Here is a 26697-nt window from a genome sequence, read left to right as displayed (position 1 = left end):
CCTTTGCGGAGCAGTAGTTAAAAAAAAAAAAAAAAAAAAGAGAGAGTTTCTGAAGCCCTAAATAAAGAGGGATTCTGCGAATCGATACCTTGTCGAATTGCAGAAGATCCCCGCAGAGAATTAGTAACTGGTATAAAATGATTGACGCGGCCAGCAGGACCTCGTTTTTACACTTCTGTTAATTACATGCTGGTTACTGCTGTTTGATAAGATTTCCACTTAGACCTTCGAAATCATATATGATCAGCGTCGAGCGCCAAGAAGTCCACCTGATTACATTACGGCACAAAGGACACATTTGCTTGTTATTTTCGACGATCTCGCTCGTATTTATAGCTATGAGGGAAGTATTCACATTTTACAAGGAAAACAAAAACTCTGAGCCCCAATGCGCTTTCTTGAAAGGATAATACATTATTAAGAGGGGGCGAGCTGCACCACCGAAGCCTCGGCGCACACATGCACTTAGCCTGGTGTCATTTTACCGGAGACTTACAATCTGACAATCGGCGCGCTCGTGCAGTGGGAAACTAAGATGGCGCCCACAAAGGATGCTTTGTTTGTGTGAGCCACGTCTGTTCACATCCTGCTGGAGTGGTCCCATCCGTCTTTTCACTCGCAGCGTGCACCTCAGCCAGCCGAGGGCCTGATAATGTTCTTAGTCATCTTCTAGTGTTGACCTGTGTCCTCAGGATGTCGTGACACATCAGTTGTCGAGTTCCACAAGCAGGCACGCCGTGTACTCTGTGTCAGCGTGTGTTTGTGACGAAACACAGCCCTGCAGTTCCCACGCGTATTCTTCCTTCCCTCGATCTACTCATGTGCGGGCAGTCCCCAGGGGTAAGCATTGCATAAATGTGCATTTTTATTTTGTGTTCTCGTTATGGATTTTTTTCTTTTTCAATGTATCCATTCCGTTCACCCCCTAAAATCACTGGGGTGTTAAGAAGACGTTCCCACCACTTCTTCCAACCCATTTTAGGAGCGAATTTAAGGTAGCAAGTAAGGTTGCCAAGGCCATGGGGAATGTTTCTGAACATCTTTAGTGTTGCTTACTTGTTGATGCTCGTCCCAGTCCCAGAAGCCTGTCCTCTGCCGTCCGCTGGCAAAACCCCCTTTCCCCCCCCCACCCTAAAATGAAGATTTACAGGCAGCTTGTCCTCCTTGTGGATTTCCGCGTTTGTGAATTGAATCTGCAAGCTTGGCTACCAAATTGTGACTCTGTATTGTAGAATGTAACAACTAATGATTACATACACACATTACAATCAAGTATGTAGAAGCCGGCCACGGTGTGTGTCCTTCAGCAGTGGCGAGGTCTGGCTCCCCCATTCCTCCCCTACATACCAAGGTTACTCTAATCCTGTCTCTTCCGGGCCCCCATACAGTGCGCTTCCAGTAACATAATGTTTGAGCTGCTGCTGTTGTAACAGTAAATGTTCTCTGTAACAGCCCACAAGGGCGTGGGCTTAGCATTCATTATGATTTTCTATACATCATGGTGAATTCTTTGAATATTGTTCTGCTTCATATTTATTTTCTGGGCTCAGACGATCTTGGTTTTGGAGATAGTCCTGCTTAGTCAGAGGCATGTAACGCTGGACCTGACTCCATAACAGCTGGGCACATCAGCCTGCAGTTGTGTACCTCACAGGTGCAGTACATTTGCGGGGGATGGTTTGGCTGAAGATCCAGCCAGCCCGGGTCCAGCCGGAGAGGCTCTTTCCCGTTTTCAGCATCTGTGCACGGGCTGATGTTGGCTGGTTATGCGAGGAGGCTGGGAGCTCCGCCCCCCCATGCACTGTCCCTCGTGATATTCAAAAGCTAAGGGCACGAATAGATATGAGTCTTTCCTGGCTACTGGCCAAAAGCTAAGCAGACGCAACAGCTGAACTGATGGTGGGATTGAAGCTGGCAGTCAGTAGTACCTAGGGGTGAGGTGTCTGCTGTCTGAGTGGAGCGCGCAAGAGCAGCCTTGCTGGGAGGAGCTCCGCGAGTCCTGAGTATCTCACCATTGAGGGATCATTAGGAAGATGATCGAAGTGCATTAAAACACCTCGTGGGGCGCCTAGAACCTACTGAAGATTGCACCTGAACTGGTGCGAGGTTAAACACCAGTACTGAACTGGGCCTGTCTACGTATGACAGTGAATAATACTCAGTCCTCTGCTCCGCGTTGAGATCTTACTTCACTCCCATGTCTTCAGAAGTTCAGTAGGCGTGCCTGTAACATACTGGCACACAGCAGGCCACGCCTGACGCTTTACATAATGTAAATTCACGCGTGCAGTGGTAATACAGCTCCTCTCACAAGGCATGTGCTGGTGTTAGGATATGCCAGACTGACATTCCATCCCTATTTGGAGCACTCTCTCACGTGCTTAGTAAGCTGAGCTCCTTTGCACACCAGTATTCGCCACGTGTGCAGCTGCACAGCAAAGAACTGCATGCTTATATATGCATCGTGATCTGACACCGGCCTAGTTGTGCATTTTATTTCACTGAACTCCCAGTCATAAGGTTTTCTCGACACGAGAGTTGTAACTTTCTTAAGGACGCACCTCTGATTCAACAGCCGCGTGCAAGCGCCAGTCCGCTCATGAATTCTTTGTTCTCCCTTAGCTTGCTTTCCTGACCTTGCGTTTATTTCTCGTGCATACCAAAGCCCTTGTATAACTTTCACCGTGAAACACCCGAGGCATTCTCGCTAACTATTGTGCAGCCATTTTGCTCGACATTGAGCCACCTTCCGTCCCATTAGCCGAGCAAACTGAAAGAAACTATTGTCATGCTTCACAAAGCAGTTTTTTGTGGAAGATTTTGCTAGCGATCATGAAAAATTGTGCTTTCTAAGACGTCCTCGTTGTACCCTAGTTAGGGGTATAGAGAAGACCCTAATGGGTCCTCCTCGCCCTGCAGTTGTGAAGGAGCGCGCAGATGCTATCCTTCCTCACAGTAAGCTTGATTACAATTCGACATAATGTATTGTTTTACCACAAATTGCGTTTATGTAAATTTGTGATATTCCCCCAAAGTGACCCTTCTGTCAGCAGACCATGCACCCCACCCTCCCTGCTCCCTAACTAATGGATAATAGTGCCATAGAATTGGTAATTACTGTCCAATTCTTTTTTTTAGGTTTGTAGATTTGGGTAACTGATCTTTCTTAGTGTAATTAGTTTATAATGGGTATGAAAAATCCTTGGGAAACTTTGTAAATATGCTTTGTTCAAGTTTGGTAGTGCACCTGATCTGCCTAGTGGAAGCACTTCTAGTTTCTGGAACACAAAAGATGAAAGGTGCCCTGCCTCCGGGCCTGGTGGCTGTGATTTTGTGGTTCTCCTTCCTGGCGGCCAAGACCTGGAACTCCCTCCCCACCAGCCTCAGGACCACCCAGGACCACTCCGCTTTCCGGAGACTCCTAAAGACTTGGCTGTTCGAGCAGCGATAACCCCCCCTTTCCCCCCTAGCGCCTTGAGACCCGCACGGGTGAGTAGCGCGCTTTATAAATGTTAATGATTTGATTTGATTTGATTTGTGAGGTGCAGTGTGCCTGGTGCATTGGTATTTATTATTGTCTGAGTGGGGCAGGGCTGTGGGCAGAACATAGACTCCGACTGTTCTCTAATTTAAAGTCCTTTGAGTTGGTACTGGTGGCTGTGGGTTTCTGGTAATTGTGTGACATCCCCCGTACTGTGTCAGTGAGTTCTTGTGGGAATGCCCATTGAGAGAAATTAGGACTTTCTCTGCACAGAAGCCCAGGCTGTCTGATAAAAAGATCATGACCCGTTGTCTGCTTCTACACCTGGACTTCAACACAGAAATGGGGTTCAATGTCCTGGAGCCTATGTCCAGAGTTCCGTAAAATGATTTTTTCGTTTTTAGAATAAGCCACAATGTTTTTTTCTAAATTTTTGCTAAGTGTTGAAGAGTTTTTCTGTTGTTTTTTTTTTTATACAGCGAACAATTATTCTTTTCTGTTGTTTTCACATACTTCAATTTCTGCAACAAACAACAAAAGTAATGACAGGAACACTTGTAGTAATCTTAGCTGCTGGCAGTCTCTCAGGTAGCATTCCTGTCCATTTTTTTTTTTTTTTTTTTACCATAATGACACTCTAGGCAAAAAACAGCCACATCCAAATCACTCTTGGTCCTGCTCGAGTAGGAATACTCCAGCTAGCATTTTCAGGTCTGGTCCTCTCCATAAAGGAATAAAAGTACCCCAGTCCGGTTTTAACCTACTTTGGTCTCATGTGTGAGGTGTGACTTGTCTTCTGGCACAGTGGGCAAGGGACCCACATCTGGGCATACCCGTTGTACGTATGGCATACACTGCAGCAAATAACAAGGCCATTTCAACAAATGTTGAATAAATCTCAGCTACTGGCAATTGTTTAGGGCAAGGATACTCAAAGTACGGCCCGGGGGCCGCATGCGGCCCTCCTGACCTTTAATTGCGGCCCCCACATGAACAGCAACACTGGGCTGCTGTTCACTTGACAAAGCAGAACAATTCAGAAAGCTGTGAAAAAGCATAATTTATTTACACATTAACTAAGTGGCCTAGACAACTTATCTTTAGGAACACATTTAGTTTTAAAGATATCTTGCACTAGGTATGTAAGAACATGATAAACTGTCAGCAAACTTCAAAAAAGTGTTTAAATGCATGAGCTTTTTACCTTACTTTGCGCCCCCCCTTGTGTCCACCTTCCATCACCCCCTACTCTCGGCCTAATGGAATCAGTTCGGCCCTTGAACACTGTGTGTGGCACCCAGGGAAATGTTTGCGAGTACCCATGGTTTAGGGCCACAGTGAGTTCATCATCCCCTCCCCCCACCCCATGTAAAAAAACAGCCATATGCAAATGAGTCTTGATCGTGTCCATTAGGAGCATGGCAGTCCGAACTGTGAGGCATGGTCCACTCCAGACAGAAATACGAGCAACCCCAGAAAAGTTTTGAAGCTGTCTGAGTTTGAAAAGCTACAGTTAACCCAATATGAAAAGCAAACAGAAACCTTCTTAACCCAGCAAAAGTCGATGCTCTAAAACTTGTCAGTAGATTCTTCAAGACCGAACCATTATTTTGATATGAAACCCGAGTTTGCTGAAAGTCTCACGACCTTAACTAAGCATAACACATGTACTCGAAATGGGCTGAACTGATTTGGGGCAGGAGAGAGAAAATTATGAACTCTGAATATGGGACTCCTATTGATCAGTGTGATTGTGACCTCCTTTCACTTTTGGGATCATATCAACGATTCTTTCCCAGAGTAGCAACAAACTATTACATGGAAAGTAGTGGCCGGGCTAGGCTCCTGTTCCGTTTTTTTCTATAATATGATATGATTATCACCTCGGATCATCACGTGAAGTGTTCCATGCTGATAGACGAGCTGAAGGCCTCCTGTGAGTAGCATCAGGAGAGCAGCTTTGTCCCCGCCCACAAGCTGGGAGCAAGGAACTCCTGTTTTGATTGGGCAGAAGTTGTGTGCGTCCACAAAAAAAGTGCTTGCCTTCCACACGGCTGTGATCATTTTGTATATTTATCCAGTTGCCCCAGTTTGAAATTTTAGGGGCATACACATGCCGTAACAATGCTATTGAAGTGTATTAGATAACTAGATAATTTATAGTGTTTCTCTCAGGTAGCACAGATGAAGGGAGGGCAGTCCCCGCACATGAAGTTTTAGATCTGGTTTGACAATGAATTCATTAGCCTGACCTATTGGCATTGCCAATGCTTATTGGAACTATTGCAGTGTTAATGAAGATACACAAGATCAGCTTGAAGATTAGTTAACGCAAATAACCATGGAGTTATTTATATATTTATTTATTTAAATATCACATTTCATAAAAATAGAACGTATAAGGTGTATGCATGTGCAAAAACGGAATTAGTGCACCTAGTAAATAATTAAATGGCCTAAACCCCCCACAGTGCTACTGTGAGCAGCATCCAGTATCTGGCGTGCAGGTTATGCAGATAGCGAGCTTTGACTGTCTGACCTATATGATGAGCCCGGTAAATAGAAGCAAGAAGTGATCATTTTTCTGAAGGGATATTAAGAGGCACAAAGGCAGCCACTTCACTGTTACAGCCGAGTTGGAGGTTCGCTTCAGGAGTCTTGAAGGTGCTGATCTTTAATAAAGTGACACATTTGTCATCATGTCTAAAGATTTTTGACCTGCAGTCTCTTTGAGAATGCAAAGTAATCAACACATCTATGCTGGCTGGAATTTGTGGTCCAAAGAAACTTCCAATCTTATTCTTGAACCATTGTTGTCTCGGACGTATAGTTTATAAACTATGCTTTAGTTTACAAAGGGTCTTTGCACCAACCCCATGAGCCACATTCGGTGTTTAGTATTGTAAGTGCTAAGGAAAGCGTTGCATATTTTCGAAAAAAACATTTTGAACTCAGGCCTCAGGCCTAAGTAGCAATTCTTTTGGTGGAACATGAGAAAAACATATTTTCAAGAGAAACCCACACTTGCAGTCCTCTGTCCAGCTCCACCACAGACCATTCCTGACTTACACCTGTTACACTCCCCTTGAATCTTCAGCTTTTATTAATCTATGCTTTTATGCAGTTGTTCTTTGCAGCATATAATCTTGCGAGGTACAAAAACAAATAAGCAAGCAATATCACTGTTCAGTCTGTTTTGTTTTTCTTTTTTGTTTTTGTTTTGTAATAAGACTCGAAGACGCAGCTGAATGCATAAGTTGCATACTAGTAATTCCATTAATCTGAGTCCATTGCTCCTTGTTCTGATCCTTACTTTAGAGGCATTCATGCCTCGTCTAGAGAGAATCACAAGCCTTACCTTCTGTGTGAAAACAATAAAGACAGACAAATCTCCACCTCTAACCAGAAGGCTGGAGGGCCTTGTTTGCAGTTTGGCGGATAGGCTTCCCCTTCGGAGTGGTGGCCGATGTCCTGTCCGTGGTATTACAAGTGCATTTTAGCCCGTGGCACTTGTAATATGGCAGACCAGAAATCTGCCATGTTTTCATTGTGTCCTGTCTGCCAAACTTTAAAAAAGGCCCATAGCTCCCTAACTTTCCTTTGTTCTTTTTACATCAAGCTAAAATAATCCAAAATATTTGTGCTAAAATAAAATTATTTCCACTCCAATGAAACTAAGGCCCTGATTTAGTTTTCGGCAGACAGGTCACTCCATCACAATGGTGACGGATATCCCGTCCGCCAAACTATAAATCCCATAGGAAATAATGCGTCCATTTTCTTGCGATAATGGCATTACTCCTAGTCCTACTCCCTCGCCTTCCTTTCAAACCAATGAGGCTTCCTGCCTCCCACTAGACCCTCCCCTTCCCTTTTAAACCCCCCCCCCCACCCCTACCCCCTCCTGTACAAAAACCAAGCCCAAGCAGCAACTCAGACAGTCCGTACCGGGAGGGCGGGAGGGAACGGAAAGGAAGGCGAGGGAGTAGGACTAGGAGTAATGCCATTATCGCAAGAAAATGGACACATTACCTCCCGTCCCTCCCTCGCCTTCCTTTCAAACCAATGAGACATAGCAAGAAGCACACAGGAGACGGACACTGAGTTGCAAGAAGTTCAATATCATGCACAAAGGCCACCAAAACCCCACCCCTAAGACTACATAGAGGATAAGACCCGGTGAACCAATACCGACTCCAAACAACCCAAGTCCGACCGGCCAGAATGCCGAACGAACGCCAAAGGCGAGGCCCAAGTGGCGGCCCTGCAAACTCCCACCACTGAAATCCCCTGAGACTCTGCCACCCAAGCCGCCATACCCCCGGTAGAATGACCCCAAACCCCCTGATGAGGAACAACCCCCATCAAGGAAAAAAACGAACAGAATCAATGATCTCACCCCCGACTCAAGGAAGCCGTGGAAGGCATCTCCGCTACGGGCCGGCCCAAAATTTACAAAAAGCGAATCACCCTTACGGAAAGGAGCCACCACCCTCAGGCACTCCAACAAAGCCCTGCGTACATCCAACAAAAGCAAACGAACCACCACCACCAAAGCGGGATTCGGACAAAAGGAAGGAAGGATGACCTCCTGGCGAGCATGAAAAGAAGAATTGACATTCGGGATAAAAGAAGGTACCAGAACCAGAACCCCCCGATCCGGAAAAACTTCCCAAAAAGGAAAGGAACAGGCCAAGGCCCCCAAGTCTACTAAACGGCGAGCCGAAGCAATGGCCACCAAAAAGAACGTCCTTAAGGAAAGAAGACGTAAACACAGTCCCCCAGAGGTTCAAAAGGATAATCCATTAAAACCTCCAACACCAAAGAAAGATCCCCTGAAGGAAAAGAACGTACAGGGCGAGGAAACAAATGAAAAAGCCCCTGAAAAAATCCCGGCAACAAACGACCCTTAACCGGAAGGCTGCGCCACGGACCTCAAAATGCCTGAATAGCCGCCCACTGTACCAGCAGAGACACCCCAGACAACCTCAACTGTGTACCGTCCTGCAAGACCTGCATCACATCAAAGAGAGACGTGCCGGTAGGATCCAATACATGCCTCAAGCATCAAGAAGAAAAAAACCTACCACAGCCTACCCTAAGAAAGTAAAGTGGAACGCCGCCAGGAACCCAGTAAAGTAGAACTTAAAGCCACTGGCACCCCCAGACCCGTCAAACCTCGGCGGGCCATTCCCAGGCAGTCAAGCGTAACCTCCCCTAAGACCTCAACGAGAGGCCGGGAAACTCCAGGGGAGACGGACACAGAGGAAGAGGCCACATCCGACCGGATGCCCTCAGCTGCAGCAATGGGAACCAATTCGCCCTAGGCCAATGGGGAGCAATCAGGACAACCCTGGCCCCCAGAAGCCGCACCCTTAACAGCAAAGGCCCGAGTAGCTGAAACGGCGGGAACGCATACAAAAGGCCCCTCGGCTAAGGACACGACATCCCGTCCACCTCCCAGGCTTGGGGACACCGAAAACCGGGAGCCGAAGTGACCGAGCTACGCGTTTTACTCGGACGCGAACACATCCAGCACTGAAAGACCCCAGAGCCGAACCAGATGAAGAAACAGTGAACTCTGGATGGAGAAAAGTTGAGAGGAAGTAACACAATGCCCGAACGTATGCAGCCCTGAGAGCAGAAACCCACTCCTGAGCCCACACCAAAGAAATCTTCCAGGCCAGACCGAACAAAGCCCTATACCAGGTCCCCCCATGAAGTATGACATAAGCCCTGGCCACTACGATGCCCGAACAAGCACCGCAGAACCACCAAATGACCTTGCAGCCGCAATCATAGAAAAGCACGGAGGGCCGTCTGCACCACAACCATCCCCACCATGGACCGGAGCACCACAAACTTCTTCACTGACACTGCCACCAAGCCAAGAAGAGTCTGAAACTGAGACCCCAGAAAAACCAGATCCTGGGATGGGACTAAACCGACAGCCCCCCGTTGATTAAAAAAAACGTGGTTCTGCCGGACACCAGAACTCGGGCAACCTGCTTCCGAAATAGGGCCTGCGAGGTAGAACGGAGCAAATGTCGTCCAGATATGGATGAGTAAACACCCCTTCTGAATGTAGCAAAGCCACCAGGGGGGCCAGTACCGTCGTAAAAATCTGAGGAGAAGTCTTGCGGTCGAACGGCAGAACACAAAACGGACAGTGCACCCGATCCACAGCAAACCTCAGGAACTATTGAAAGGATCCTGCCACAGGCACGTGTAGGCAAGCATCCTGCAGATCCAGTGACACCAGAAAGTCCCCTCGTCTGACCAATGGAAAAATAGTCTGAATGGACAGCATGCGGAAATGCACTGTCCTGATCCAGGTATTCACCTCCTTTAGATTGAGCACAGGCCGAAATCCCCCTGAAACTTTCTGTACAAGAAACAAGACCGAATAAGTGCCCCGACCCCGTTCGTCTAGCGGAACGCGGGAAATGGCCCCTTTGACCAGTAAGCCTCGCACTCTGTTCAACAATGCTCTTCTCCGTGACCCCCCTGAAGGCAGAGGTGTGGGACGTACCCCTGAATCTGGAGGAACCACAACAAAATCTATGACATAACCATTGGTCACAATGTCTATTACCCAATGATCGTTTACACTGTCCTCCCAAGCTGACAGAAAGCGACTCAGTCTTCTCCCAACCGGCCCTCTGCCAGGCCCACAGTGATTGTCAGGACCCCTTCTTGAAACCACCCCGGGTCGCAGGAGCAGACCACTTAGGCGAAAAACGCGGCTGAAAACGTTGTTTCCTGAATGAAAAGGATTTAGCAACCCTAGTAGGAGAAGATCAGGAATGCTTCTTCCACCCTTCACCCGAAGAAGAACCCCCTTTATAAGGTAAGGCATGCTTCCTCTCCTTAAATGCCTTGGAAAGCATGGACGGCAATTGCCCACCAAATAGGTTACGGCCTTCAAACGGCAGTCTCAACAAGGCCGCCTTCTCCCCTGGATCAACCTTCCAGGAACGCAACCAGAGGGACCTACGAGCCCCAATCAAAGCCCCAGAAGCCAGAGCCGAAGTACGGACCACATCTAAAGACACATCTGCCAACAACCAGGCCGCTGCCCCATACCAGCCAGGAGCTCCGAACACACTGCCCCATCCTGAACAGCCACTGCCAGTTCATCCAAGTCCTGCACCAACGACTGGGCCGCAGAAGCCGAAGAAATACCTGCCCACAGAGCCAGATTCTCAGCCGCAAAAAGCCCTCTTAAGCCCTGAGTCCACCCTACGGGCCGTGGCATCAGCAGGCACACAATCCTCCGGATTGACAGCTGTTTTGCCAATCAGGGTAGCCAAACGTGAATCCAGGAGGACCGAGGGAGGCCATACCTCCTCACCCTAAAGTAAAGAACGTATCTGAATAAACCGTGGAACCTGAGCCATATCCACATCCTCCACTCCCAAAATACCATATCCTTCACAGGTCCCCGAAAAGGCATGGAAAATACAGACAGCGTCTGATATCATGGAAAAAGAGAGAGCCAGCGTTGGCAGGACTAAACACAGGAAACCCTTACATGTGCCATCACAACCCACATCACCTTCCTGGAGCCAAAATCACCCCCAGAGGACGTAGATGGAGCATCCCTTCCCACACTCTCAGAGGAGGACTTCCCTGCAATTGCAGGAGAATGGGTAGCCCAGCCCCACTAGGCCAGGCCATCCCCGCATGAAGAGCTCTGGAAACAGCCCCCTCGAACATCTCCTGCACCTCCTCCCTGGACATGATGGGCGCAGCACCACCACCCTGAATCAGGGGGCTCCCAGGAGTGGAAATGCCATCAGCACCACCCTCCTTTGAGGAGGAAGAAGAAATAATCCTCATAAGAAATTTTAAGGGTGTAGGCGGGAGTCGCACCACTGTACACAGGTAACCCGCTGCACCAAAGGTACTTGACCTTGCCACTGAGCTCTAGCACCTGGATTCCGGCCATTAACTGAACTGTAGGCACAATCTCATCCACAGATAAAATATACAGGGCCCAGGAACAATATCCCAGAACCAATCCAAATAAAGGATAAAACAAGAATTTCAGTCAAAATGCGGGCAGAACGCCCGTCTTACCCGCACAGAAACCCAAAAACACTCTTCGGCATCCCTCCACGTCTCTGCGGCGAAGAAAAACCAGAACTGAACGCCCCAGCCACCAAGAGCTGGCCGACCCCGTCAGCCGCCTCCCAGGACGCGTCTTACGAGCAGCCCCGCCTGCTCAGAAAAGACGCGCCCGGCCGAAGCACACCTCGCGGAGCTCCGCTTCCCGAGGAGTGCATCCAACGATGACCTCCAGGCCCCGCCGTGAAGGTAAGTGAAAAGGGAAAGTCTAGCGTGGGCTAGACAAAAAGAACAGGAGGGGGTAGGGGTGGGGGGGGGGGTTTAAAAGGGAAGGGGAGGGTCTAGTGGGAGGCAGGAAGCCTCATTGGTTTGAAAGGAAGGCGAGGGAGGGACGGGAGGTAATGGGATTTATAATTCGGGAGACAGGATATCCATCACTGTTGTGACTGAGTAACTTGTCCGCCAACATCTAAATCAGGCCCTCAGTCAGCAAGGTAGGGTTAGAGGGATGTAATGATAAGAACAGGGAAGTATGGACTCAGAGTAGTGACATTGCTTGTAAGTTGTTTAATCATTACCTCTTTTTAGGTGTACCAAAGGCTTAATCAGATATGATTGTAGTGAGTAAACTAGAGACAAAATTACATGTTGCATTGTTTTCATTTATTCACAAATAATTAATTTCCGCTATTACTTCATAGAAGATAGAACTTTCAAACCAAAAACATCCTCCAGTTGGTCAATATTTCCCCTCCTATAATGTGTAACAAAAGTAGATGTAAATCATGATGCAAATATGATTTCAAAGTGTGTCGTCTTCTGGAAGCTTGAACCTAAAAAACTCTTTCTGACAGACCTAATCCCTGTAACCCTACCCTTTCAACCTTCATGCGTTACATAGAGCCTCTTCAGCAACCAAGAGACTGCCGGAGGATAGAACTATAGGAAAACCCAACCCGTGTTCCGCCCTCTTTTGCATTATCAGAAGAAACCAAGCAGAGCCGTAGTGTTACAAGCAGATCTACCATAGTCATCTTTGATCTCACCCTGGTCAGAAATTTCAAGATCAGAGAGAATGGAGATAAGACCTACAGCATTTCTTGTGCCCACAGAGGAGAACGTGCTTCCAAATTGAATGTTCCTTTCTGCTTGATGTTTCAACAAAAAAGGGAGAATATGAATGTGCATTGTGCTGGTTGCAAATACTTCTATCACAGGTTCCCAGTCTCCTAAAATATACAGAACAGAAAGGAGATCTAGCTGATAAAGTGATGGGGGAAAAATCCTGCTCAACTGGTCAGCCTTCAGATCTGAATTAATTGCATATGCATTGCTGCAAGAATTTTTAGATGTGATTCTGCCCATTTGAAAAATGCTATTGCAGTTAAAATAGGGACTTCAAAAGTTCAGACTTGTCTGTTTTAGTAAACGTTTGCAGACATGTTGTTTGTTCATACTAAGACTGTTTTCTTCTTCAGCAAAGAAACAAACCAGAAAAGGGCTAAAATGATGGCCACCAAATCACTTCAGTGGTTTGCTTGGAAAGAGCACTTTATGGTGACATGGGAGTAATCTGTCTGCTGGTTCTGCCTGTGTGTCTTATTGTATAAATCCTCCTGCTTTTCATTTATGGTGCTCAACACTGGTATTGTTTACATATTGTGAATCAGGTACTGATTGGCCTTGTGTCTGGGCTCAGTCAGAATGGAGCTCATAGGCAAGATAATTTTGCCGGCAGTCCTTTCCTCCATCCAGGCTCCCTATCCTGTGCTGACATCCTGCTGTCACATTTGTAGAAGTCAACCAGAATTTGAGATCTCTTCTCACTTGGCTGCTTATATTTACTCTGTCTTTGTACCCCTACAGCTCTTGAGTCATACTTTCATACATTACAAAAATGCTTACCTGATGTATGTTGTCCTCTTGTGCTGTCAGCCATTCCCTGCTTTCAGGGCTTTTGTGACAGGAAAAGCTGCAGATGATTCCTATTCTCTTTTATGAATATAAACAATTCTTCCCTGTGTCTGAAGTCTAAACACTAGGAATTCCAGGTCTTGAGATGGTTGCAACGAAGATTATTCCAAATTATTAGAAACCTTTGGTCTTGAAGAACTTTCAGAACTGCATCTGTCTTTGATCATTTGTTCTTCTGAACTGGCAAGCACAAGTCAGTCATCCAATTACTGATGCAGAAGAACCTATTTTTGAAGAATACCTACCAGTGGTGCTAGGATTCTCATAAATACTCAAAGGCTTTTAGCCTTTATGGAAGGATCACAAATTAGTAGTGACGATCTTGAAATGCAGATCTTAGGTTCGTCTGGTAACCTTGTGAAATTGAGATGTGCAGATACACATGTTGCAAATCTGTTGCTGCAAGAAACTCTCCTGGTATTACAATGAAGTTTTTGCAGACGGCCCATCTTGAAATGGATCATCTTTATCCAGTTATTAACTGATTTTAAGTCCAGTACTGGCCTAAAACCTCCCAAAACTATCTGTACTAGAAAAATAATTCTCTAAAATCATTTCCTCTTTCAAGAATGCTTCCTGACTCTGAAGGCATATAGGTGAGCTTGATAACTTAACCGCTTTGAGTTATATTCAGCACCCATTGATGTGACGTTTTTTCATCCAGATCTCCTGAAAATGATGGGTTGCAATGTTCCCGGGGGAGAAGTCCTTCTCCGTTCTCTTGATAGTTAGGACCTTGGAATTTTCTGTTATGGTTGATGAGTTTAAGAATCTGAATTCTTCTCATTTTTCTTTGGCTGAAACGTGTTCTACAGGAAGATCTATTATAGGAATTATTCTCAGTTTCTCCATAAGTTTATTCTTTTTTATGGCAGGGCATGTTTCCAGTTTTTACAAGGGTTTTGTCTCTGATCGACTTGATCTCCAAATAGTTGTAAAGGAATTTTCCACACGGCTTCTTTCTCCTAGGTATCAGCTTTCCAATATCTGAGCCACATATGGTACCTGGCCAAAACAGTTGTTCCTGTAGTCAGGGATACCTATCACTGTGTGTTCACTAAATCTTCTAAGTTAGGGGCCAGTGAGACAATTTTCGTTTACTATCACCCTCGACCATTCCTTCTCGATTTTCGGATTATTGGTCTGTAGACCTCCCAACTGTACATCTGATGCGCTTAACCCCTTAATGGACTTATTTGGACAGCTGTTGATTTTGTATTCCAATTTTTTGTTTCTGGGTGATTTTAACCTGCAAATTGGTGATCCAGATTGTGCCCCGGGAATGCTTTTCTTGGACACCTTAGAGGGTTTTAGTCTTACTCAACATGTGGCTGACCCTACTCATTGGGCGGGCACACTCTTGATGTGATTTTTCTAATTCTTTGCATATACAGTCAGTCTCAGTTCTGGAAGTTTTATGGTCTGATCATTCCCTTGTATTGTTAAAACTGGCTATGCCTTGCTCAAGGAGCCAACAACCCACTGTACATAAAATATCCAGACCCTGGAGACTAGTGCCTGAGCCTTTTTTTTCTGAGGTACTTCTGGAAATGCCACCCAAACGTACTGGAAGTTTTATGGTCTGATCATTCCCTTGTAATGTTAAAACTGGCTATGCCTTGCTCAAGGAGCCAACAACCCACTGTACATAAAATATCCAGACCCTGGAGACTAGTGCCTGAGCCTTTTTTTTCTGAGGTACTTCTGGAAATGCCACCAAACATACTGGGGCAGTCTGCGCGCATGTATCCTCGGTTGATAACTGGCCTACTTTGGCGCTTGACCACATTGCGCCTCGCAGCTGTTTCTCAATGGAGTTGGGTATTCAGGATCTTGCCATGGCCTGGTTGAAATTGTATTTGGAGGGACACACTCACAAAGTTTTCCTTACATCTTTTATGTCTTCTGCTAAACCATTGGAATGAGGGGTACCTCAAGGCTCCATTCTGTGCCCTACACTCTAACATCTGTCTGGCTCCACTGGACAGTCTGGTTGAAACTAGGGGCATAAGAAGTGTCTTGTATGCAGATGATACGCAGCTGATGCTCTGTTGTCGGTAAAAGGAGTATGGGGCACTGGCTGCATTCAGGGACTGTCTGAGAGATGTGGGGGCTTGGATGACTGCAAACTGCCTTAAGTTATACCTGGATAAAACTGAGATAATTTTCTTTAGCACAAATTCATACCCGGATGCTTCCAACTGGTGGCCTTCCGAGTTAGGAATTCCCCTCGAGCCGGCCTCAGTGGTACGGAACTTGGAGTAAAGTTTGATGTTAATCTCTCATTTGACCCCCAAGTTAAAGCTGTCTATACCAGCTGTTTCCTTATGCTGAAATTGATCACGAAGATGATCTATTTGACCCCAGAAGATTACTGCAGACCTGCCATCCATTCCTTGATGACCCCGAAATTGTACTATGCTAATAGTCTATATCTGCGTCTTCCAGCTTATTTGCTTCATAGGTTACAGATTATCCACAATGCAGCAGCCAGGCCGGGTTTGAAGCTTCTAGCTTGCACATCTTCCATGTCATTGCTGCTCAGGTTGCCCTGGCTGCCCATCATTAGCTGCATTACATTTAAAGCCCTTACTTTTGCCTACAGAGTGTGTGTCTTACAAGGTCCTGACTACCTGAGGAAAATACTTTTGCCCTACCGGCAGGACAGATCAATCATGCCCAGCGGACAAAACTTGCTTCTGGTACAGAGGATCATTAGGACAAGGAGGGGCAGTTGCTTGTTTTCTCATTTGACCACCAAACATTAGAATACCCTTCTGGATTGTCTCCGTATGTCAGCTTCTGAATCTGTTTTTGGAAACTTCTAAAGACCCATTTATTTGATCAGTAGTTGCTCCCATACAGCCAAATACTCAAAATGTTTAACCAAAGACTGAGCTTTATAAGCAGCATACGTCGAGTCTCTCTGGGTCAATATTGTTTCAGTCAAAAGACTTTTCGTAGCCCTTTCATTTCTTCATGATTTACAAAAATGTGTGATCAGTCCATGTCACTAACACGGCATCAGACTTTATTGAATAAGGGAGATTTGCTTCACCTCGTCAATAACTTGCAGTTGTTTAAAAAAAGATATAGGAATCTTGCATGTTTCAAATCCCCTAACTCTCTTAGTATTAAGTCTTTGATTGTTTTCATGGAAAAGCATTGATAAACAGGATGGCCTTGCACACTGCAGAAGCAGACCTCTTTCTTCATCCATAAAGTCAGTGTGTGGAAACCCTAAGTTGCTCCTAATGTATCCCAGATTCTGGGCCACTTCTATCTCTGGCAAACACGTAGGAAGAGAAGAAGCACTTGTTTCTGTTTCTGATGGAGATGATAAATATTATCATGCTGGAATGGACTGTGATATTTCTTTCTCTGATTCTTTCTCTCATTGGACAATGCATCCTGAATTAGTGCATGAATTTCCTTGGATGGCAATACGCCTGGAGTATTCTGATCTGGCAGGCTCCCTATAAGTACTTCTGCCATCACCCCCCTCAATCTTCATATGAGCAATTAACAGGAGACAGATGCCTCTTCTAAGATCTTCTCTTGCACTTCATTGTTTTCAGAAAAAAGAATTATAAAAAAATAACTTCTATAGGGAGAGAAGGATTAACCAGCCACCAATCAGTACAAGGGAGAGGAGAAGCGAATGATTGAACAGCAGTCATGTTTACTTTTTAACAAGTTAAGAACACAAGTTCTCTATTTTTTTAATAGACATACAACTCAGTTCTTAAAATCCTCTATATTTACAGATGCTCGCTCCCTTGTTGGTCCTGTTCAGTCTGTTATGTCTGAGGGCGTACCTTCTACACATCCCTTAGTGCACCCCCTATTGATTACTTGATGCGCATTCCTCTGGCTCTGCATCTTCTGAGGGGCTCGGAACATGTTGGCTATCCACCTTGCCCATACATTCTGGGACTAAAGAATGCTTAGATAAATGGACACTTACCTAGCATTTTTCGTGGCCTGCTGGCCTTTTTTTCTGAAATATAACCCAGTCGCTGCAGAAGCAGTGGGACACACTCCGCTGTTGATGCAGCCAATGCCACGAACTCAGCTGACCACCCCTCCGGATGAAAATATAACCAGAAATAACATGGAAAGGTTTGGAGCTGTATCTACCTGGTTAGAGGAGTTACGTTTGTATTTAACTTTTTACACACGGTTGGGCTTGTGATCCCACGTAGGCAAGGCATGAAGGTCTCAAAATTAATGGAAAGAACAGAAAAAGGGAACGAAGAGGTAATTACTCCTCTTCTAAAACAGAAAAATAGCGTAAAACTAGAGTTGTTTTACTTACCTCTGACGCTCATACACCCAAGTGTTCTCACTCAGAATTTGTTATTCATCCTTAGGTTTGAAAGCATCTTGTTCAAAACTTTGCATTAAAAATGAATTGACTTGTGAGTTATTTCGAATTTTGACTTTGATTAGAAGGAGCGCCCGGCTGCATTATGTTCTGTTTCTCTGCTTCTCGCAGGAATCTTCAGTCAGGATCTCCCTTCTTTTGACCTTCCTGCCTGGCCATGCCCAGCCACTTCCGATGCTGCAGCCTTCCCTGCCTTAAATGCCCTCTACCCAACTACTCCTTCCAGTCACTCCTTGCCGCCTCCCTCTTCTACCTTCATTGTTTTTATTTTCGTTATTATGACCTGAAGTTAGTTTCATGCTGTGTGTAATTGCATACTAATCAGTTTGTAATATTTTGTAATTCTAATGTATTTACTCAACCTAACCGCAGGACACAGGGAATCTCGCTCGCTTTCTTTAGTAGTATTTTCAAGACCTCTCGAGTGTCAGTTGTAGTCACCTTCACACAAGTCTCATCTGTATAACATTCCTGGTGCTCTGACTCAGATTTTTAAGTGTGACCTTTAGTTCCAGGCTCTGCTTGTTCACGGATCGTGATTGCAACTCGTTGACTGTACAGTGCACCTCTGCAGTTTTATCCTGCTGGTTTGCTGTAGGTCAAAGCTACTGAAATGTACCCGATGCCAAGTTTGCTGGGTGAAGCACATCAGGTTCCATGTGCAGTTGCTCGTGTGTGTTTTGAAGGCGCGTGCCGCGCCTAGTAAATGCTGTACCCTGCTGTGTGGTTATTTACCCGATGCACTAAATACTTAGTCCGCATTCGGCCCGATCATAATGCAGTTCCTCTGGGTCTGCAGTAAGAACTACATGCTCAGGACAACAGGAAAAAAAACTATTATAACCATTATAAATCCGAACGTGTTCTCCAAGAACCCGCAGTATTCTCCAGCTTCACCTTTAGGAACTATTGTTATTAATTTCCCTCCACATCAGCTCATACCAGTGTCTGGGAGTGATGTTCATACGCTGAATGTGTTCGTTATTTTACGCATTATCATTTGTGGGAAGGACTTATTTTTTCAAATGTGATGCTATAACTTTCTCCTCATTCCATTCGGCTTCCTTGCTGCTCTCCTGAGGGCGCACGCGCTGCAGCTCACAGTAAACAGTTCAATTAAATGCCCTTATTGATGACGCAATGGTAGATGCGCACGGATTCTTCCAGAACGAGAGAGCTGAACCATGAGGTATTAATTCGGAGACAACTTGGGTTTTGTGGTACCTTCAGCTGGTCCTGCTTCACACCCAGTCTCTTGTTGGATTCTGGGACTTGTAGTCTCGTTTATACAACTATTTAATGTGTGACGAAAAATATACCTGACGCAACCTGGTAGCTAAGTGAGCTCAGCACAATTCAAAAAGCTGTGATATTCCGATCCGGTGGCTTACTAAGTATAGGCGGACAGGAATACATTTAATAAATTGGCACTTCATGAAATATTGAACACATTGTCAGTGTGCTAGATTGTGCTCAAAACGTAGTCAAATACATGCAGAAAATGAACGCGAATTTAGTAATACTTTTTTAGTGTATAATTAACAATTTTGTTATATTAAGGCTACAGCAAAGGTTAGTGGAAATTGTAATTCCGGTCATTCTTCGTGAGGCCCAGTATGTGGATTAAAACCATCTTTGTTTTATTTCTTGCTTAGTTGTTTGCACTAGACACACAGCGCAACAGAATAAAGCGCCTTGCAGTTTCCACTCTGGTGATCTGGGATAAGGCGCCGTACAATTAGCACCTTAAGGGCAGCTACGCTGATGAGAGCACTGAGCCCTACAGTCTCACTCTTAGCTGTTGCACCTCGAGGCTTGATTAAAAATCCTCTTTGATAAAATGTTAATGTAAGTTTTGGTCATGAACGTCAATTCGCCAAAACGCCAGGGGTAGTTGAAATGACATCACAGCCATTTGACCTTTATATATATATATATATATATCTCTCTCTCTTTCTCTTTCTCTTTCTCTTTCTCTTTCTCTCCTTGCCTCAGATGCCAGCGAGGGCCATTTCCCAGCTAACTGTACTCCATTCTTTATTGCACTAATACTGAATAATATGTTAATCACTATTAGTGTAACAAACCACTGAACAGAAAACAAGGATAATGAGTCTCTAACTGATATCTGAAGGACGGAGCTGCCCATGGGCTCCTGGTACTGATTTTGTCCCCTCTGGCGCCAGGGGTCGCAAAGGGACTGTCAGGGATGGCAAGGGGCAAGGCAGGGGTCCCAGCTGCGACCCCTAAATGACATCGATGGGTCTCTCCGTCCTTCTCTTCTTAGCACAAGCAAACCATCAAGCCACACAGTATTACCAAGGTAAAGTACAAAGCTTTTCAGTCCAGAAGAAAAACGTGGTAGGCACTAGGTGAATGAACGCAAACAAGTTTGTAGTGCTCTCTGCTGGCGCGATCAGACTCTCCGCAGAGCCTGGAGTCCGGAGCACCCTGTGAACCACGAAGTGAGGCTCCAGCCCACTCGAGGAAACGCTGCTAAGGGCTGTTGTTTCCCTTCAGGAGCTGCATGCGGACCAGCACCCTTAAATGCATTGTAAGGGAGCGGCCCAGTGGGAAAAGGTGGTCTACTGTCCGATCCTGACTGGTTAGAGCTCCAGCAACGAGATCTCATCAAACACGACTAGAGAACTGGAATTCATGTCAAGATGCCACGTAGACAAAATAATTGCTGTATAAACTCCTGCAAATGGAACTTGTCTAAAAATGAACCATACATTGGTGGTTTTAGTCATGTTCAGAATGAGATAATCTGAGAATTTAAAGGGCGGATTTATGTATCAAATCAGAAAGCTATACAAATGCCCCATGGTACAAGTACCAGTCAATACCTTCCGAAACTTGCCATTTAAAAGCAGCTGCTGAAAAGTTCATTGTGCGTTTAGCTTTCAAGAAACAATTAAAATGTCAAGATACCTCTTGTGATTAATGTTCCTGCTAGAGAGAGATGGGAGTTTTGCCTAGCGGCAGCTTTGACTCAACATAAAGTAGCATAGAGGGTTAATATGCCTGCTGCAAAAAACAGAACTATGGGGCATATTTAAGAAAAGTGGTGCTGCACACAGTGCATCACCACTTTTCTTGCACCGTTTAGCGCCCCCTAACGCCACCATGTGTGCGTCATATTCGAAATACTGTGCACCATGGCAGTAGTTAGGGGACTAGCATCAGAATTTTTTCCCCTAGCCTGGCGCTTTGCAAGATTAGCGTCAAAAATGTTGACGCTAATCTTGCAAAGCACCCAAAGGCCCATTGTAACCAATGGAAGCCTCCTTTTAATGCCCACTCTGAGCAGCGGTTAAAAGTGCCAGAAAAAAATGACACAAAGAAATCTAACAGATTTCTTTGCATAATTTTTTTGGCCCCCCTAATGCGGGATGCCCCCTTTGCATACATTATGCATGGCGCAGGCATAATGTAGCGCAGAGGGTTACAAAGTGGCGCAATGCCTGCATTGCGCCACTTTGTAAATATGGTACGGTGTTTTTGGCCTTCTAACGCCACATTAGCGTAACAAAATGACGCGAATGTGGTGTTAGAATGGCGCTAGGGGCTCTTAAATACTTAAATATGCCCCTATATTGTATGTGGCTAGCTGAGTGGTTTAATAAAGCCAGCCTTTACAAGTGGTTTAAAACACATGAATGCATATGAAAGGGGAGTGATGGAGAGAAGAGGGGCACATTTGCCGGGTGGTAGTGAGTGAAACCTAGGAGGAGGTCATGGGGCGGGGGGAGCCACAATAAACTGTTGCACAGGGCGCCACCAGTCCTAAAGCCGGCCCTGCTGCTACTTGAAATTCTATCTTGCTGTTGCTATTTAAAATATGACAACTGCATCTTCTGCTACCTTCTGTTTGTCTTTCAGGTGTAGTTTATGCACCATTCGTTTTTTCCTGGCTGCGATTTGAAGAGGTCAGGAACGTGCGTCAGTCTCCGCATACCTTTCGAAAGCCAAGGTTCTCACTTGTTCTATTTAGGTCGTTAGTCTGCAGCCAAACATCCCACCTGCCTGACCAGGCTCACCCCGCGTCACCGACATGTGAAATGGCTATGCAGAGTGCCACAAGGTCCAAAGGATAAGAGCATCCCAGACTATTTTAAACTCTCTAGAGATCCAGTGCTCTACCTTATAACACGGCTTCAGAGAGCTTTGCAGACCATTTCTGATGTGGTTACTGGCAGGTTCCCACTGTCCACATTCCTCTCAGGCAGATGCAGGTTCTAAGGCTGCTAGCCGCTCTCCAGTGTTGCACTGAGCACAGACCTGGCTCCTTTCTTTGGAGACTCAAGAGTGTTTGAGGCAAATTTATGGAGCCAGAGGAGATAAAGGACGAGGCGATCTCTGACGTGGTCTTGCTTCCCAGAAGTCCAGCACATGCCTGACTTGAGCTCTAGACATATCAGAAAGCTCAAAACAATTGTGCGGGGTCCTTTGTGCTTGTGGGTCCACATCTCAGTTCATCAGTTGGTCACATCCCCTGGATGTGGGGCTGCAGACATGGTGGCACTAACACTTGGTTGTAAGGCATCAAACTTTAAAAATAATGTGCTAACCTGACCCTGGAGGCCTGATCCTGGAGAAAAAGCATGGGCATGAAAAAAGAACCCAGGCACATTTAGCACAAGAATCATCAATCCCTTCCCCACAAAACGTATGCTTCATATTGTATCATTGTTAGCTAGTGAAAGTTGTGCTTTGAAGTGCTTGTTTCAGTAACACAGAATAAACCTAGCTCCTGAGGAAAGGTGCTAATGGCATGTTAGTATTCACAGAATAAAGTGGACGCACCTTTTTATTACACATTTTAAGCACTTGTAGGCGTGTTTTCGGCCGAGTCCAACGTTGTCTTCTTTTACACAAACTAATCATGGAATTAGAAAGGTCAGTGTTAATCAATTGCCATTCCTGTGCTTCCATACAAATTTTTTTTTTGAATATTTGTATTATTTTTTTGCAACAAAAAACATAGACATAAGCATAGGGGGCACCAATAGTCGCTCAGTTGGAATCTTGTATTATGTCAGCGAATCAGCATTTTCTCAAAACGTTTGTGTTGCTAGTCAACATGAGTGGGAACAGCATTCATTTCAATTAATAAGAGATCAACATTATACAAAGTAGTTGCTACTGTGACGTGGTCAGTCGTGTGATACAGCATTATTTTCTTCCACTGCGTGCAGACCACAGAAGTCAATCCACCTTTCCCAAATTCTTTGAAATTTGGAAGGGCAACCTATACTTTTGTCAGTCACTCTTTCTGCAGCCGTAAACAAATCCATTCTCTTCCGCCATTCCCCCATCATAGGTACCTTGGGTGAACCCCACCGCTTGGTAAGGTCACGTTTAGCAAACATCAGACCCATGTTACACAACAGTAGTTTCATTCATGGTAGGTCTGTCTCACTGGGTGTTCCCAACAATACATACTTAGGGTCGTTCAGGAGTTGCAGTCCCAGAATGGTGCCAAGCTCTGAGAGTACGCGGTGCCAGTAGGTTTGTAAAATTGAACATTTCCTGATCATGTGAATAAAGTCCCTTTGCTCACATCACATCATAGGCAGCATTGTGAGTCCACTTTCCCCGTTTTGTGCAGGCAACTTCTGTCATAGTAGATCCGATGTAGGATTTTGAAATGTATGAGATGTAGTCTGGCTCTAATTGTCACTTTGCGGGGGAACATCAGTGCTGCCTCCCAGTCTAGATTATAGAGGTTACTGATGTCTGTCTCCCATGTAGCTCACAATATTATTAAGTTATCGGGCATTTTATTACTAATCGTCCTATAAGTGTAGGGTATTGCTTTCTCTAGTATTTCCCCCATTAGGAGTCTATTTTCCAGGGGTGCATACTCAGGAATGTCTGGGGGTTGTGTTCAGCCCGCCAAGATTGTGAAAATTGCAGGTATTCATAATATTGCCGGTCATGTAGTTGGAATTCTTTCTTTATAAATACAAATGGCATTAGGGTCCCCTCTCTAGGACGTCTCCTGCTTTATAAATGCCCATTTGGTCCCAGGATTTGAAGCCTTTTAACTTGGTAATTTCTTTCAGAGTCTTGCCCAGTCATAGGGGGGTTTCACAGTTGTTCTTGTGTTTCCAACCCATATATGAGGTTGCCCTATCCCAGGCCTGCAGTGTCACTTGGGTGGCGGGTAACAGGCCACTCCACCCTCCACCTCCATAGAGGTAGTGTTGCTAGGGCTAGGGATAAAATTGCATTTTTTCCAGGGTGTAGGTGGGGGTGACCACTATCTACAGAGTCCTAGTCATTGATGGCTATCAGGTGTGATGCCTAGTAATAGACCCTTAGGTCAGGAAGGGCGATGCCGCTGTTGTAGGCATTTCGTTGGAGTAGAGGGGTATTCAGTGGCCATCAGCCCATAATAGTGTCTGTAATTCATTGTCTAATTTGGTAAAAATGCAATCTGGGAGTTTATAGAATATGTTCTGTTGGGCATACCGGAATTTCGGGAGTGTGATCATTTTGAATAGGTCCGCTCTGCCTAGCAGCATCAGGGAAAGACATTTCCAACTGTGTACCTCTGCCTGAAAGTCAGTTAGGATGGTCAGGACATTATGTTCTATGCATTTCACAGGGACTGGTGTAACATATATCTCCAAGGATTGGAATCCCTATGTGGTTATTTTGAGTGTGTGCGGAAGGGCCGTTGGGTCGAGGCTTTCTCCAAGTGGGAATACTATTGATTTTTCCCAATTGATCGCATAGCCAGAATGGTCTCTGTAGCGCTGAACTGAAATGAGCAGAGGACCTCTGGGGGTAAATCCTTAGGATGGGAGAGGTAAAGCAGGATGTTATCTGCACATAAAGAGATTTTTTTCTTCCGAAATTAGGCAGCCCTGGATAAGCCAAGGGTTCTAACATTGGGGCAAAGAGGAGCGGGGAGAGGGGACATCCCTTTCGGGTTCCCCACCCAGTGGGAAAATCGGGGGCAGCCGTCCGTTCACCCCCATTGCAGCCACTGAGTCCCTGTAGAGCAAAGATACCCAATCCCTGAAGTGTGGTCTGAATCCCATTCGTGTCAGAGTCCGAGTCACGAAGGACCAGTGGATGGCATTGAATGCTTTCTGGCATCGAGGGAGACTAGTAGGTGGGTATCTTCTCTAGGGGTAACTGCCGCCAGCGAGTTACGGAGTCTACATAGGTTTCCCCTGGTAGAGCATTTCAGCATGATGCCTGATTGATCATTACGTATCAGTGAGGTAATCACTTCTAGGAGTCTGGTGGCTAAAATGTTGGCTAGGACTTTAGTCTATACATTTATCAGAGAAATCGATCTGTAGGAGCCACATGAGGTCAGGGGTTTGACTTATTTAAGTATGACTACAATCATGGTCTTTCAAAGGTCAGGGAGAAGTATATCGTCTTCTCACACTCTAGAGTAAAGCTGGAGCAGGTGTTGGGCCAGTAAGTCTGCTTGTTTCTTTAAAAAATTTCCGTTGGGAGGCCATTCGGTCCCAGAGTTTTCCCAGAAGGAGGGCGACGTATAGCATTTTGAACTTCCGTTAAGGTAATGTCTGCGTCCAATAAGTCGCAGCTCTCAGTAGTAAGGGTCAGGAGATCTATGTCCACGAAGTAGTCCTTGATCTGGGTAGTGTCTACTAGGGGGTGAGCCTCATAGAGGGCTGCAAAATAAGATGCAAACACTCTTGTGATGGCCTCATCCGTGGTGTGTAGGGAGCCTTCTCCATCTTGTATTTGTCGAACCCATCAAGTCTCTAGCTCTGTGCGGTTCAGCCAGGCCAGTAGCTTTCCAGCCTTATTACCTGCTTCGTGGAGGCAGTGGTGGGTAGCCAGCATTTGGGCATGGACTGCATCAGTGGTCAATTCCCGGTGTTCATTGTGTAGGGCTTTGTCGAGTCATTAATAGGTCTGGTGAAAGGGTGTGTCTAGCATCTAATGTTAGGAGACTCTTTTTCTAGGGCTTCCGCTTCTTTGGTAGCCTTTTTCCCCTTATATGTGACAATGTTTTGGAGTTTATCTCACATCACTGCTTTGTACGCTTCCCACAGCATGGTGGGGGATGTCACTGAACCAATGTTGGTAGAGAAGTAAAGCTCTATTTCAGTATGAACCTCACGCATAGTGGATTTGTCGTTGAGTTCCAAAGCATTGAGTTTCCAAACACTGGAGGTGTTCCGGGGTTTTGGGCTTATTGTTACCGATAAGGGGGAGTGATCTGAGAGTCCTTGTGCCAAATATTCTGCCCTATGTACCGTGGCTACCGCCCCGGCCGGTGCTAGGATGTAGTTGAGTCTGGAGTAGACATTGTGTGCCCCAGAATAATAAGAGTAGTTGCGACTATGGGGGTGGATCCGTCACCACAAGTCTGTGAGGCCCAGTGTGTCATCAAAGTGAGCCACGGGTGTGTTTCTAGGCTGGTGTGGTGTCGCACTTGTTCTATCTAAGTCTGGGGATATCACGTTGTTAAAATTGCCTCCCACGATATGTAGCAATGATTGAGCTTCGAGTAGGATATTGGTAAGTTTAGTTAATGTGTATACTTGAAGGCTGGGGGGCATAGGCTCTAATCAAGGTCACTGTTGTCCTACCCCAGATTCCCTGGACTGCTGCATAGGTTCCTAATGGATCTAACCAGAGTTGCTGCACCTGGAAAGGAGGGGACTTCCTAATCAGAATCATCATTCCTCTAGACCCAGTCGTAAAACTGGTTTGTGCCAGTACAGAATATATCCCTCTACCCAAGAAGGGGCGCAGTGTGTTTACTTGAGATGGGTCTTCTGCA

At 45.7% G+C, this 26697-nt stretch overlaps 1 protein-coding gene across 11 annotated transcripts in view; it reads left to right on the top strand.

Moving 5' to 3' along the window:
• Positions 1-26697, top strand: part of LIFR (LIF receptor subunit alpha) — a 478307-nt gene that overhangs the window by 99411 nt on the left and 352199 nt on the right. For 2 of the 11 annotated variants that reach the window (XM_069221286.1, XM_069221302.1), the window contains exon 1: positions 555-840. The exons of the other annotated variants lie outside the window; for them this stretch is intronic. The gene's annotated coding sequence lies outside the window, so the exon portion shown is untranslated. Of the gene's footprint in view, positions 1-554; positions 841-26697 lie in introns of those variants that run through there. 11 annotated transcript variants of the gene reach the window in all.

This window comes from Pleurodeles waltl, chromosome 1_1 (genome assembly GCF_031143425.1).
Source record: "Pleurodeles waltl isolate 20211129_DDA chromosome 1_1, aPleWal1.hap1.20221129, whole genome shotgun sequence".
NCBI classification, from domain to species: Eukaryota; Metazoa; Chordata; class Amphibia; order Caudata; family Salamandridae; genus Pleurodeles; species Pleurodeles waltl.
This window is presented reverse-complemented; position numbering and strand designations above follow the sequence as displayed.